This window comes from Lacerta agilis, chromosome 14, assembly GCF_009819535.1.
Source record: "Lacerta agilis isolate rLacAgi1 chromosome 14, rLacAgi1.pri, whole genome shotgun sequence".
Classification (NCBI taxonomy): domain Eukaryota; kingdom Metazoa; phylum Chordata; class Lepidosauria; order Squamata; family Lacertidae; genus Lacerta; species Lacerta agilis.
This window is the reverse complement of record NC_046325.1, coordinates 37,013,014-37,026,011: the sequence shown is the minus strand read 5'-3', so window position 1 is coordinate 37,026,011 and position 12,998 is coordinate 37,013,014. Positions and strand designations below refer to the sequence as shown.

Sequence of the window (12,998 nt, the reverse complement as noted above, 5' to 3'; positions counted from 1 at the left end):
ACCCACCCGCATGCCCTTGGTGTCCTCCCCTCCAGTGCACCTCCTGGGCTCTAGCTGTCAAAGTAAGCTGCTGCACATGGGGGCGTGGGGAGACATGGGGCACATCTTATCCCAAGGGTGCCAACCTGAATAAAATATGGGGGGGGGCAGGTAAGCCCAGTTCTGCATAATCAATCACATGACACGGCACATGCACACTATTTGAATATGCCCATCAGTTTGGGGAGGGGGCCTCTCAAATATTTTATGGGGGCGGGGGCGGCGAAGGGACTTTGGCCCCTAGGAGTTGGTTCCAATGTTTTGTTCTTTGCTTCCGGCGGTGAAAAGTCTTGGGCCAGTTCTGGCTCCAGCCCTGGTCTGGTTCCCCTGCTTTTTTTGGGGGGGGGGGTGTGATTAGGCTAAGCAAGCAAGCAAGCAAACACTCCCGGCTCCTTGAAGGCAGGCGGGTGATGCCCCCCCCCCATGGAGCCAGCAATGCAAACTTGTCCGCTAATTCGTGCAGCTGTCGCGCTTGGCCCTCTCGCCCGGGTCACAGCTCTCCCCCCACCGCAGCGCGAGGCGGGGGAGCGGCCGGCAGCTACGCCCCCCACGAGCCCGGGATGGCGCGCGTGCGCGTCCCCAAGGGTCCGGGGAGGCTGGCGCGCGGCGTTGGCACGCGCACTCTGCCCTAGAGCGGGCGCTGCGCTGCTGCTTGCTGCTACCTGCTAGCTGCCCGCGAGGAGGAGAAGATGTTGCAAGCCATGCCCGGCTGAGCAGCAGCTGGCCAGGTAAACTGCATGTGGGTGGGTGGCTGGGTGCGCGGGGTAGGGGGAGAGGCTGAGAGAGAAGGGGGGCGGCGGTATAAAGAGGTGTGTGCATCTAGGCGCTTGCAGGGATTCTCCCCCTCTCCGGAGAATCGCCTATGGCTGTGCAAAAAGCGAAGGAGGCGGAACCGGTCTTTGCTGCTCCGTTAACTCATGGGCAGGTGTGCGTGGGGGGAAAAAAAGTGGGCTTTAGGAGCACGCAGGAGACTTCTGCGTGCCCCACGCACCGGGGAAACGCTTTCGAAAGAGGGAAGGAGGACTAGCCCATCTTAACCCACCCACCTGCCCTCCGTCAGATCCTTGCATCTCCTGCCAGTCGCTGCTCCTACCTGTCAGTCCCTTCCATTCATTTTCTCTGTCTGTCATTCATTCATTCAGCCTTTATTGGCATAATTTCGACAATAAAATTCATAAAAGAAAGGGAGGGGGGAATCCATAAAACATGGGTAATCCAGACGGAAAGACTCGGTAGCCACCATTAAGTAGTTTCAAATTTAACTTTAAATATCCTGAAACCATTTTAATAGTTTTGGGAATATCATCTCTCAGCAGATACTGGATTACAGATTCTTTGCAAACAGATACTTTAAGATTTGAAGGAGTCTGTTTGGCTTTGTCTGTATTCCACTTTCCACCTTCCCTTCCTAATTCCACCCCCCCTTCATGTTTTCTGCCTCTATTTTTCTCCTAGATTCCAACCCCCCCCCCCTTGCAATTCACTTTCTTGCCTGTTTCTCCTGTCCCTCTGTTCCATCTATACCTGCTCTCACCTGGTTTTTCCTCTCCAAGTCATCCGGTTTCTGTAAGAGAGAAGCAAAGGGAACTTTTGGGAAAGCCTCCTCTAGCCCCCTCAGTAGTCTGAATGTGGTGGGGTTGCCCCCCTCCCCCAACTGGTGTTGATTTTCCTGTACTGTAATATTTTTTATGTTTCATGAACAAGGTGTTAGTGTGCTGCAGGCCAGCAGTTGTGTAAATATGCTTTATTTAATAGGAACCAAAAATCATGTTTCAGGAGGTGGAATGTCCTTTGCAGAAGAAGGGTAGTCAGTGACCCAAGAATGGTCATTTTGTAGGAAAACTCTGTATTGGGACACTTAAAAAAAACAAAAACTTAACTGTGGTTTCAAGGGATTTCAGATACAAACCATGGGACTATGAACTGCATAACGCATGACTTTAGCCAAATGGAAGGATATGTTCAAAAGCACAGAGGAGATAGTCCTCATTTGTTGCTTATCTTACAATTCCGTTTTAAGTGAATGTTAGGTTTCTCATTCTTCATTGTAAGCTTCTGATTATTGGAAACCTAGTTAGTGGCCCAGGGTATGAAGACTGCGTCACTGCATCAGAACCAACACCCCCGGACAAGGTGAGCTGTGTAAGCTGCAAGCTTGCATGCTTTTGCAAACAAAATGCTTCCTCTGTTTCTAGTCGACGCTTGGTGCAAGAGTATGCAAGCTTTTGACATAACAGATCTCTCAGTCAGGCAACGGAAAAGGCAGATAATACCTCATAGTGCACCAAGTGCTGCTGATATATGACTGCGCGGTCTTTGGAGCTACACAAGCAGTTCAGTAATGAGCTAGTGTGGGAAAGATAAGCAAATTGCCCTACCTTCTTTTGCTGTAGATATACACACAACACAACCTTTTTGAGTTACTCAAGTCTCAGCAGCTGCACAGAACTTTTGGGTTGTGTTTGTATTACCAGCTTAAAATGCAAGTTGTTCGTCTCAATTTGGATGGAAGCTTGTTGGGGGGACGGAATGCACAAAATGCAGCATTTTATTAGAAACAGAAGGATAGATTGTGTAGCTAATGTCATGTGTATATCGCTTCTCAAATTAAGTGATGGGAATGAACTCAATGCAGAAAAAAATGGAAGTTGGTATCCACCCTTAAGTCAACATTTTTTTGTGTATCTAAAATACCCTGTATGTCAGCAGAAGCTGGATCAATGATATATATTTCCTTACCTATCTTAGCCAAGCAGACCACCTTGTGAATCGTTTAACTGAAAAGGCTGAAAATTGTTTACAATGGTTGAAGAAGTTTTAATAGTGTTTCAGTGTGATCATTACAGAGCTCTTTAAGTGGCCAAACCCAGCATAATTTTACACGCACACCCACCCACACACACACAGACACAGTAGGCTTGTGCTAACTTTGAATATGTATAGTAAAGAATTTCATTAGGCAGCAGACAGAATTCTTCACTAGGTTGATGAAGAATTCTTTCTCACTTCAGTCGTTTCCACACTTTAGTCTGGTGAAATTGGACAATGAAAGTTTGTGTGTATTTCAATCTATCAGGCTAACAAAAACTTTGCTTCCATTCTCAATGTGTTCTCTTTATTTGGGTCACATCCTATGGCTGGGAATTCTCCACTACCCATAATCTTATTAAAAAAGAAGATGGGACAATGATACCTCCCTCTCTCAAGGGCACCAGTAGGGTGACTGTTAATTGTACAGTAACGGTTCTGGTACAGATAGAGATTGTTCGCAGTGAAGCTTTGACACTTTTATTAACCTTCCAAAAGAGCTTGTCCTTGGTTGGGAATCGTAGGAGGATATATTCCCGTTTGCTTCAAGAGTACCTTGCAATCACAGGTTTTTGCAAACTTGTCACTTTAAAAGGTAAAGGGACCCCTGACTGTTACGTCCAGTCGCAGATGACTCTGGGGTTGTGGCGCTCATCTCGCTTTACTGGCCGAGGGAGCCGGCGTACAGCTTCCGGGTCATGTGGCCAGCATGACTAAGCTGCTTCTGGTGAACCAGAGCAGCGCACGGAAACACCGTTTACCTTCTCGCTTTACTGGACATTAAAGCACCAAAATCCAGCTGCTGCATGGCAGACATTTTGGGGTGCTCCCATATGTGAGTTTTGGACAATTTACACCCAGGGATGTAAACAGGGCAGGATCTTCTTCCGGCAACCCAGCCAGATGGGAGGGGTCTAAATGTAATAATGATAATGATAATGATAATAATAATAATAATAATAATAATAAATTCTAAGGGGCTCTTTTGTCACAACAAATCAGACAAGAAAAAGGAAGGGATATTAAACATCCAAACACTTTCTTAGATCCAGTGTTTGTTTTTTAAATTACAACAAGCTGCTGAACAAGAAATGGAACAGTTCCTCAAAAAATGTGATATGGATTTTTCGGGATTTGAATAAGGCCTGTGTGTCTCACCTTCCCAATACAAAATACAGTTGTCTGAAGTTTGGATGTGTAGTGTACATATGATATCTTTAGTGTTTCAGTTGTCAGCACATCTCATTTTTTGTATTTTGTATTTCTGCAAATTCATAACCTGGCCCCAAGTGTAGTTATAACTGCAGGTACCTTAGTTGGGGGGTGGAATGTACTCAAATTGGCCGCCTTGCAAACCTCAGTACTGGCAAAAGCTGTGCAGTTTGTGTTACTGAGAAACATGGGATTTGTGTGCTAGAACTGTAAGAAGCTTTCATACAAATTCAGTGGGGCATTTGGGTGTGTGTCTGTGTGTGTGTTATTTTGAATGTGTGTGTATGTGTTTTAAAAGCAATTTCAGACCCCCCCAAAAAAAATTCAATATTGAAATAAAAAGCAACAGCGCACCCCAACTTCTTAATTTTTGTTTATTGTTAAGTCAATAATATTTGTATGAGCATGCCAGATCCAGATTTTGATGCATTGGTATTTAATATTTGATTTGTTGCTAAAACAGCATTAATCATTAGGGGGGGCAGAATATCTGTTTTAAAAACCTGAATGTTCCAACAGATAGCTTCTTTCTTGTCCTTTGAATCCATTTATCTGACATCAGTCTGTGGTTGTTGTTTTTCTTTTACGTCTTGTATGGCAACAAAAAAATTTTATCTGTAAAAACCAACCTTTAAAGAATAAAAGGTTTGATCACCACCAGTAATTTTTTCAGCTCCAGAAGTTCCGTTAAAAAAAGTGCAAACACAATCACGACCGGCTTTTAAAAAATACAGACCAATTGCAGTTCCTTAATGGAAAACCAAGCATCATTATAAAAAGCAACTGAAGTTCTATAGCTAGTAGGTGTACTTACGATTTTGTTGTGTTTCTTGTGTGTAAAGTTTCCGTGTGTAAAGTTTCCAGCTGTATGGCAAGTAGTTTTGACAAAAGGGACGGGTGGGTGGGAGCGTTATTGCCGCTTATACCAGATTGATTTTGCTCCATGATTTTGTTATTATTTGAAACCACGGATGGCACTTAGGAACATAGGAAGTTGCCGTATCATGAGTTGGGCCAGCCTGTTTTGGCTGCCAGTGGCTCTCCAGGATTTCAGGCAAGGGTCTCTCGTAGCCCTAACGGGCTCCCCCTTCAGCCACATAGAATGCGGACATAGGGTAGTAAAGTGTATTGATTGCTTTGCTTACTTTAAAATGGGGTTAGCTAACTCTGATGCATTTTGGGCAGGGGGCTCCAAACCTCCTGCTCCTTCTGCTGGGTGGGGGCCCTGGACTTCAGCCCCATAGTCGTGCTCTGAGTGCAGCACTGAAGAGATCCTTTGGGCTGGGCTTCCTGTTAGAATCTCATGAGAGAGCGCGGTTTGAGAGCCTTGGCAGCTGGTCCATAACGTTTATAGTTTTTGTGCCCATAAAGTAATTACGCCTTTGGCAAATTAAGCTCAGTGATCGGAAGTGGGGAACCAAGAGAAATAATCTGCAAACAGAAGAGATCAGCCGTCCCCTTGTGTCTTCAGATACATTATTCAATTAATTTGGCTACTTATGCGATGTAGATTAGTGCTTGCGGTGGTTTTATATTCCCTTTAAAATTGCATGGAATGGACTATTTGAGGAGTGGTGTGCAGTGTGTGTGCTTAGAAACCTTACCCATGGATCTGAAGTGAAATTTGCAGGTTGAAAAGAAAATATGCAGCACTGAAGTACAGAATTCCTGCATACATTTTTCCAGCTGTGTGTGAAAATTGAGGTAGTGTATCTCTCTCCCCCACTCCACACACACACACACACACACACAGAGAGAGAGAGAGAGAGAGAGAGAGAGAGAATATGCCATTAGCAACTAGACCAGCAGTGAATTTCAAGAGATGCTGTAAGAGTTTAGATAACACTAGTGAAATTCCTCAGGGGCATTTCTCTCATCTGTTCTTTAAAGATACCTGGTCAAGGCACTTAACAGAGTTGTGTGAGTGAGAGACAAAGAGGGGGGGGGAATTGACAGCACTTGCTATTCAAATGGGAGAGAGGTGTGGGACAAGACATACAGTGGAGAGAAAAAAAGATAATCCTGTGATTATGGGGAAATGATGGGCAGACCAAGGAGGTGGAGGGTATGCTGAGAGCGTCACATATTTGCACATATGCAAATATCTACCAGGGATGGAAGCAACCAAACCTGAATTCAGAGATGTAGGTGCTGTTCCAGACAATTTGGCATGTTATTTTGATGCCCTGGACACACTCAATAAGTGATTATGGTAAACAAGAAGGTTTTTTTGTTTGTTCCCGAACGCCTCCTTTGATAGAAACCAGCTGTGAGACAAGAGCAGTCGAGGGTCCCATCTTGTTCTTCCTATCAAAAAGTGAAAACTACTGGGGGGGGGGGAATCATTGAGGCACATATATTTGCTTACTTTAATCTATTGCAATAGGTATCTGCAGGTGTTCTCTCTCCCCAAGAGCTGAACAGTTGTCCTTTCAGAAGCTGATGGTGAACGGCCTGTACTGTTTGCCTGAGACAGCTATGATAGGTGTTACAGTTGAAAACAAGATCATTATAAAGTTTGCACCCTTCTATAAACGGAGCCATTACTTAGTGTTGCTAGGCTCTCAGCAAAGTCTGCAATTAAAAAAAAAAGTTGTCTTTCAGCTCCTATGTCAGCAAAGTCCTTCCTGGAATTTGTCCCCACCCTTCTTAAACTTTTTCGGTTTGGTACCCGTTTTATACTCAAAACAAGCCGTTCCCTGGTTTCAGCCTTTTGCAGTACACAATCCAGGCATTGAGACAGGGCATGCCTTTTAAGTTGCTGTCTTGTGTTTGAGTACATTTTTGAAAGTTTGCCTACCTCTTTCCCGCAAGCTGTGATTTTATATGAGTGAAGTAGTCCTTGGTGTTCCTCCTCCACACCCTTCACTGAGTTAGAAACATCTAACTGTATTTCTTTGCTCAGAACCTGGAAGGAAGAGTTGAATCGTACAGAACAAACAGTCAGAATGTACAACTCTGGAACAGTGCAGAGGAGCTGGCCAGGTACTGTGTTGTCATAATTTAAGACTGATTGAAACATACAAAGACCGTTGCTCAAGCAGCAATTGCAATTTCTTTATCCACTGTCAAGAATTATGTCCATGATCTCGAGAAAAGTCAATTTGCACTGGTGAGGACAAATAAGAACTTCTTTACACGACCCACAAATGGTCATAAAGAACGCCTGTATGTTTCAGAAACTTCTTGGAAGTCTGCCGGGAGGCGTAATAACCAGAACCAGTAATATGCCCTCAAGCTGTTTGTCAAGGAATCAAAGGAGGAAATGGTCTCAAATGTTATCCAATCTGAGTGCCAGGCTAAAGGCAGGATCCACTGAGCAACAACAACCCATTTCCCCCACAGCTGAGGGCCTTTTTATCACAAGAGTTTTAGCCCATAGCAGCTGCAGGAAGAACAAGGCTGTCTTTTTGTGGACATAGTTGCATACAAACTCTGAACATGAATTTCATCTCCTAATATTAACGTTGGTCCCCAGATTGCAAGTGACGTAAAGAACAGAATGCCACACCTGAATAAAGGATTGGAGAGGGGACGGGGTGGGGGTGGGGTGGACTTGATAATATGACGCCTTGAGCGGGAATAACATTTTGCACACACTCTACCCAAATTTCTTATTTTCACTATAATTCTTAGTTGCTTTTTTATGGATCTTCTTAGTAGGTACCCAAATAAATATAAGTTGTTGCTGTTGTTGTTGTTTTGCTCTGCCTCATCTCGTCACTTTTTTGGGGGGGTGGGGGTGGGAATTGCTTGCACCGCCCTAAATCCGTAACGTCTGTAAAAGGATGTGGAACATGCATCTTCATATGGCAGGGATCGAATGGTAAGCCAGACACGTGTCTATATTTGCAGAACGCAAACTGCACTTGAAAGTACATACAGTCCCATTTTCTGGCTTGTGTTTCTGACCGCAGATCTACCCTCCCTCCAAATTGAAGTTGAGGATCGTAAAGAGGCAGGCATGTGCCCACCCCTTAAGGTACTTAGGCTTGCCTTGTGCAGCTGTATTGCTGCATCCCATGAAGTACCACAGAGTATTTTATATGTCCCTCCCCCACTTTTGTCACACTTCAAAAGCATGGGGGTGGGACACCCACTAATAAGCAGCCTCCCACTGTAATAACTGCTGTGTGGCAAGGATTCTGGACTAATTTTGGAGGAGGAAGTGCACAGTATTACACGACATGCGGTCAGCAAGTGATAGAGCAGCAAAAAGCCATCAAGTGAAGAGACTGCCTCTTGCTCTGTGTGCCAAATGTTGTACTGTACCAATATTGAGCAGTGAGGCTTTAGTTAAAAACGTTTTTATCTGACACATTTAACTCCCTCCCCCCCTTTTTGCAGCCAAGCTTTTAAGCTTAGAAGCAACAACAGTAAAAAACAACAACCCATCATTTTAATACATGTACACATTTGCTAGGTTCACAAGCGGCTCTCTTTGTTCTTCTCTGTGCCACTTTTCAGCAATCTGAATCTCTGTTACAGATAAACAGACAAACAAATGAATCTAAAATTGCTCACTGAATCTATGTTGGAAATGTGGTTTTTCTTTTTTTCTTTTACCTTTAATGTAGGCGAGGATTACAACAGGTTTTAGTGTATATATTTTAATCCTTGTACAGCAATGGAGGTTAGTGTTCCTTTTAAGGCTCAAACAACACAAAGCAGAGGTAGAGCTATTTGTTGAAATGGACCAACCCTATTATTATTATTATTATTATTATTATTATTATTATTATTATTATTATTATTATTTTATTTCTTGTACCCCACCCATCTGACTGGGTTGCCCCACCACTCTGAGTAGCTTCCAACAAAGTACAAAGGAATGCACCAAAATATCAAATGATAAAAGCTTCTTTGTATGTGATTGGGACAGACCCAGGTCTGAACAAGCTGATACAAACACATGGGTTAAAATTGTTCTTTTGCCTAAAGCACCCCATAGTACATAGTTATAAAGCCTTTGTGAACCCAAATGTGCATACTGTGTATATAGACTGGGCCAGGCTAGAAACATGGCCCTGGAAATTTGTACTGACTTGGGAATTTTCCAAGTCGATGTCTGTTTCTGAGCTGTGTACAATTGAGGTGCAGCTTTGTTTTCAGCCTGAAATGCAAAATGCACTAGGCAAGGGTAGAAAGCAGGTTTGGGATTGTTGCTTTTAAAGGGTTTTGGGGGGTATTTGTACCAGGCTTGGCCAATGCAGTGATCTCAGGCAGCCAGGTGCAGTTTTGAAGGCCTTGTATTGTACAGTCCTACTCTGTTGTGTGCTTCGAAAGGTTTTCTGTGAGCCCTGAGAGTACACAGCAGCTCAGTAGGCTGGGCTCAAGACTCGCGGTCCCTGACACTTATTCAAATACTTCTGTGCCACTTAATAGCCCTGAGTGGCTCTCAAAACGCCTTGCAAAAGATTCTTTAAAATAAAATGCTGCGCATATGAAGCCAGGGCTGTTCTTCTTGGTCTTTGTTCTTCCTTTGTGTCATGCCAAGCGCCTGCTCCCTCCAAGGTTCTCTGAAGGAAAGGATTGGGCCTAAGTGGCTGGATCTCACTTGGCCTGTGATGGAAGCGATCTTCCTTGAACAGCAGTTGGCAGGCAACGGGTCCTCTGAGGCTGAGCGGCTGGATCTTGCTCAGCCCTATGATGGAAGCAGTCCTCACTTCCAGAGTGTTTTTCATTTCAAAGTCCTATGCCGTTCCGCCCCCCCCCCCAACATTTACGCAATATTCAAGAGAGCCGAAGAAGTCGCTGATTTCTGTTCTTCCCCATGTTCACCTCACACAGCACCTCTTCCGACCTGCTGCCGTTTGGCTTCTGACAAAAACTAGGTTATTCATCCTGCTGTGGTGGAATTTTACGTGATTAATCGTGTAAATCATTTCATTATTCCACACCATTCGTTTCTGTGCAGAGGATACACAATGCAAATGGTTTTTAAAAACAAAACAAAAACACCCATCAATTATGTATTGTTTGCAGACAGAAAGCAGCAGCAGCAGCAGTGAATCCCAATTCTATTCCCTGGACCGATTTCCATTCCAGACATGGGACAAATAAGTGAACAGTTTCTGCTCCCGTTTCTGTCAAAAGCCTCTTGATGCCCCTAATCAAGGGTACTTTACGGTGTCTTGTGAAAACATAGTTCGAAGGTACGTGAGCAAATAATGAGCTTTCTTGAGGTAATTTCACCAACGAGGAGGCAGCGATTAGCAGAATATTGGGACAGTTCGGAGCAAGCTAAGTGATTTGAGCATGGGTAGGCAAACTAAGGTCCGGGGGCTGGATCCGGCCCCATCGCCTTCTAAATCCGGCCCGCAGACGGTTCGGGAATCAGTGTGTTTTTACATGAGTGGAATGTGTCCTTTTATTTAAAATGCATCTCTGGGTTATTTGTGGGGCCTGCCTGGTGTTTTTACTTGAGTAGAATGTGTGCTTTTATTTAAAATGCACCTCTGGGTTATTTGTGGGGCATAGGAATTCGTTTTTTGTTTTTGTTTTCCCCCAAAATATAGTCTGGCCCCCCACAAGGTCTGAGGGACAGTGGACTGGCCCCCTGCTGAAAAAGTTTGCTGACCCCTGGATTTGAGTGTGTGTTCAATGTAAGTTTAAATAAGAGGGTTTTTTATTTATTTGCTCTTCGTGTATTGTTAATTAGGGTTGAAGTGTTTTGTGTGGTGTAAAACACGAACCCCATTTCAGCAGTGCTTTGGAGGGGAGTGTCCCCCCAAATGAAATGGTAGGAGGAAGATCACACATCTCTTTGTTCCCTCAGTAACTTGGAGATGCTCCGCAATCTTCTGGCCCCTTCTTGTGAGGATGGCATCTCCGCAGCGCATAAGTACACCCCTACCCAAAGGTAATATGGCTTTCTTTGCCCTCAGTGATGCTATATAGCTATATTTGATTGGCTAAATTAGCAGCGTGACATCATCTGGCTCGCCAAAGGATCCCTGATTTGCTAGTATCACACAGTTAGGGGGAAGAGAAAATGGCGCCAGTGGACCATCAGAGGAGAACAGCGTCATTGGGCGTGAGGTACATTTGAGAGTTTGTCCTCCGTCCTTTTGGGCAGATGACCCCTCTTTCCACCAAACATCAAGGATGATAATTCGGTTTGGTCGCAGCAGTTTATTTGCTGTCCCTCTGGATTTTGCACTGAGGTATTTTCTGATAACGTTTTGTCTTTCAACAGCAGCAGCAACAAAATTATCCTGCCTTCCTGTAGTTCAAGCAAATAAAGCTTCAAAAACATTTGTGTACACATTATGCTGGGCCCCTGCTGTGGTCTTCAGCACATGGAATGCAAAAGCTGTATTTATATTGACGTATTTGATCTACAGTATTGTAATGTATTAGGGCTGCCAAGACCAGATTTCCTCTGTGTTTAATAGATTCCCCCCCCCCCCGGATTTTTCTCTCTCTCTTTATGGCAGTTCTAGAAATGAGAGGAATCTGTGACAGTTCAACCCCATTTATAGTGTGGACATGCCAAAGAACTTAATTTGCTGGGTTGATAACAAACAAACAAACAAACAAATTGTTTGTATGCCACCCATCTGACTAGGTTGCTGTAGCCACTCTGGGCAGCTCCCTCTGGGTTAGCAGTGACACAAAGGGGTTTTGTTAAAGAATATTCCTGGGACGAGGGGCAGTGAACTCGTAGATTATGGTGTTTCATGGGTATATGTATGTATTACCTGTCTGTGCACAGGCGAAAGGGAAACGATAATAGAAGTTTAAAACTGTCAGACTCCCTTGTATCAGTTGTTTGTTTCCAGGGGAATTATTTCTAAGTCATGTTTCCTTTGAATCGGTATTTATTTCTGATTAGTGCATTTTATGGGGCTAATTATTATTCATGGTGTTTTGTTTTCTTTTTCAAATGTTTATTGGTATATAACGGGGAAGGAGTTGGTTTGTGAGTGGATGGAGGAAGAGGGTAGGGTGAGAGGAAAATAAAATAGCCCTTTTAGGTTGAGGCTGAAACCTAAAAGGTCCTGCACTTTTGAAGTTTCAATTTGCCTTTGGGGTGACGACTTTGTTCCAAGTCTTAGGAAATAAAGACCTCCTTTCGGTGTTTACAACTGGACACTAGATTTCCAGCAGAATGTGTTCACAGGCTGGAAAAGGATTTGGAAGAGAGATGCAAAGATGTACACTTTTTTGGAAGTGAGAAGTCAGCGGCTGAAGGTTTTTGGCGTTTAACCCAAAATAAAGTAAACTGAATGATGGGGGAAGGGATATGCTGACAGCTTCCTCAGGCATCTTAAAGGGTTTCTGACAAAGTGAGGGAATGATGATTCAACCTATTCACTGAGGAAAACGCAAGGAATAATGGATTTTAAATTATATGGAGGCAAGATTGGAGCTGTTTTCACAAGTGCTGTCCAAACTGGGTTTTGTATGAACCGCATCTTTAATACCAGCATAAACCTGTCATCAGCTGGAATGCATGTTCTAATTTGAAAATGGCTCTTTCTTCCTTTTTGGCTTTCTGTCCTATTTTAACACCATCCATACATGCACACAGATGGCATAATGAGAAATACTCAAAGCTGCTTTTAAATGTTATGTGAAGATGCTCTGAGTATTTGTTTTCATTTATTTTCTTTCATAAAATTTATGCACTTACTATTTTAAATAAAAGTAAAGGTAAAGGGACCCCTGACTGTTAAGTCCAGTCACGGATGACTCTGGGGTTGCGGCGCTCATCTCGCTTTACTGGCCGAGGGAGCCGGCGTTTGCTCTGTGGTTTAACCCACAGCGCCACTAAATAGATTTGTCTTTAATGTTGCACAAGATTCTCTGTTGTTTTTGCTGCCACAGACTAGCAAGCTACTCCTGTGGAAGCTCTTCTGGAGCAGTCTCTATGAGGAAGCACAAACCTGGAGAACCAAATTGACATAATCGTGACAGCAAGTTGACCCCTTTTC

At 43.8% G+C, this 12,998-nt stretch overlaps 1 protein-coding gene across 2 annotated transcripts in view; it reads left to right on the top strand.

Moving 5' to 3' along the window:
- The first annotated feature begins 623 nt into the window (after positions 1-623).
- ZNF385C (zinc finger protein 385C) overlaps positions 624-12,998 on the top strand; it is a 139,182-nt gene continuing 126,807 nt past the window's right edge. For both annotated transcript variants that reach the window (XM_033169713.1, XM_033169711.1), the window contains exon 1: positions 624-767. The gene's annotated coding sequence lies outside the window, so the exon portion shown is untranslated. The remainder of the gene's footprint in view (positions 768-12,998) is intronic.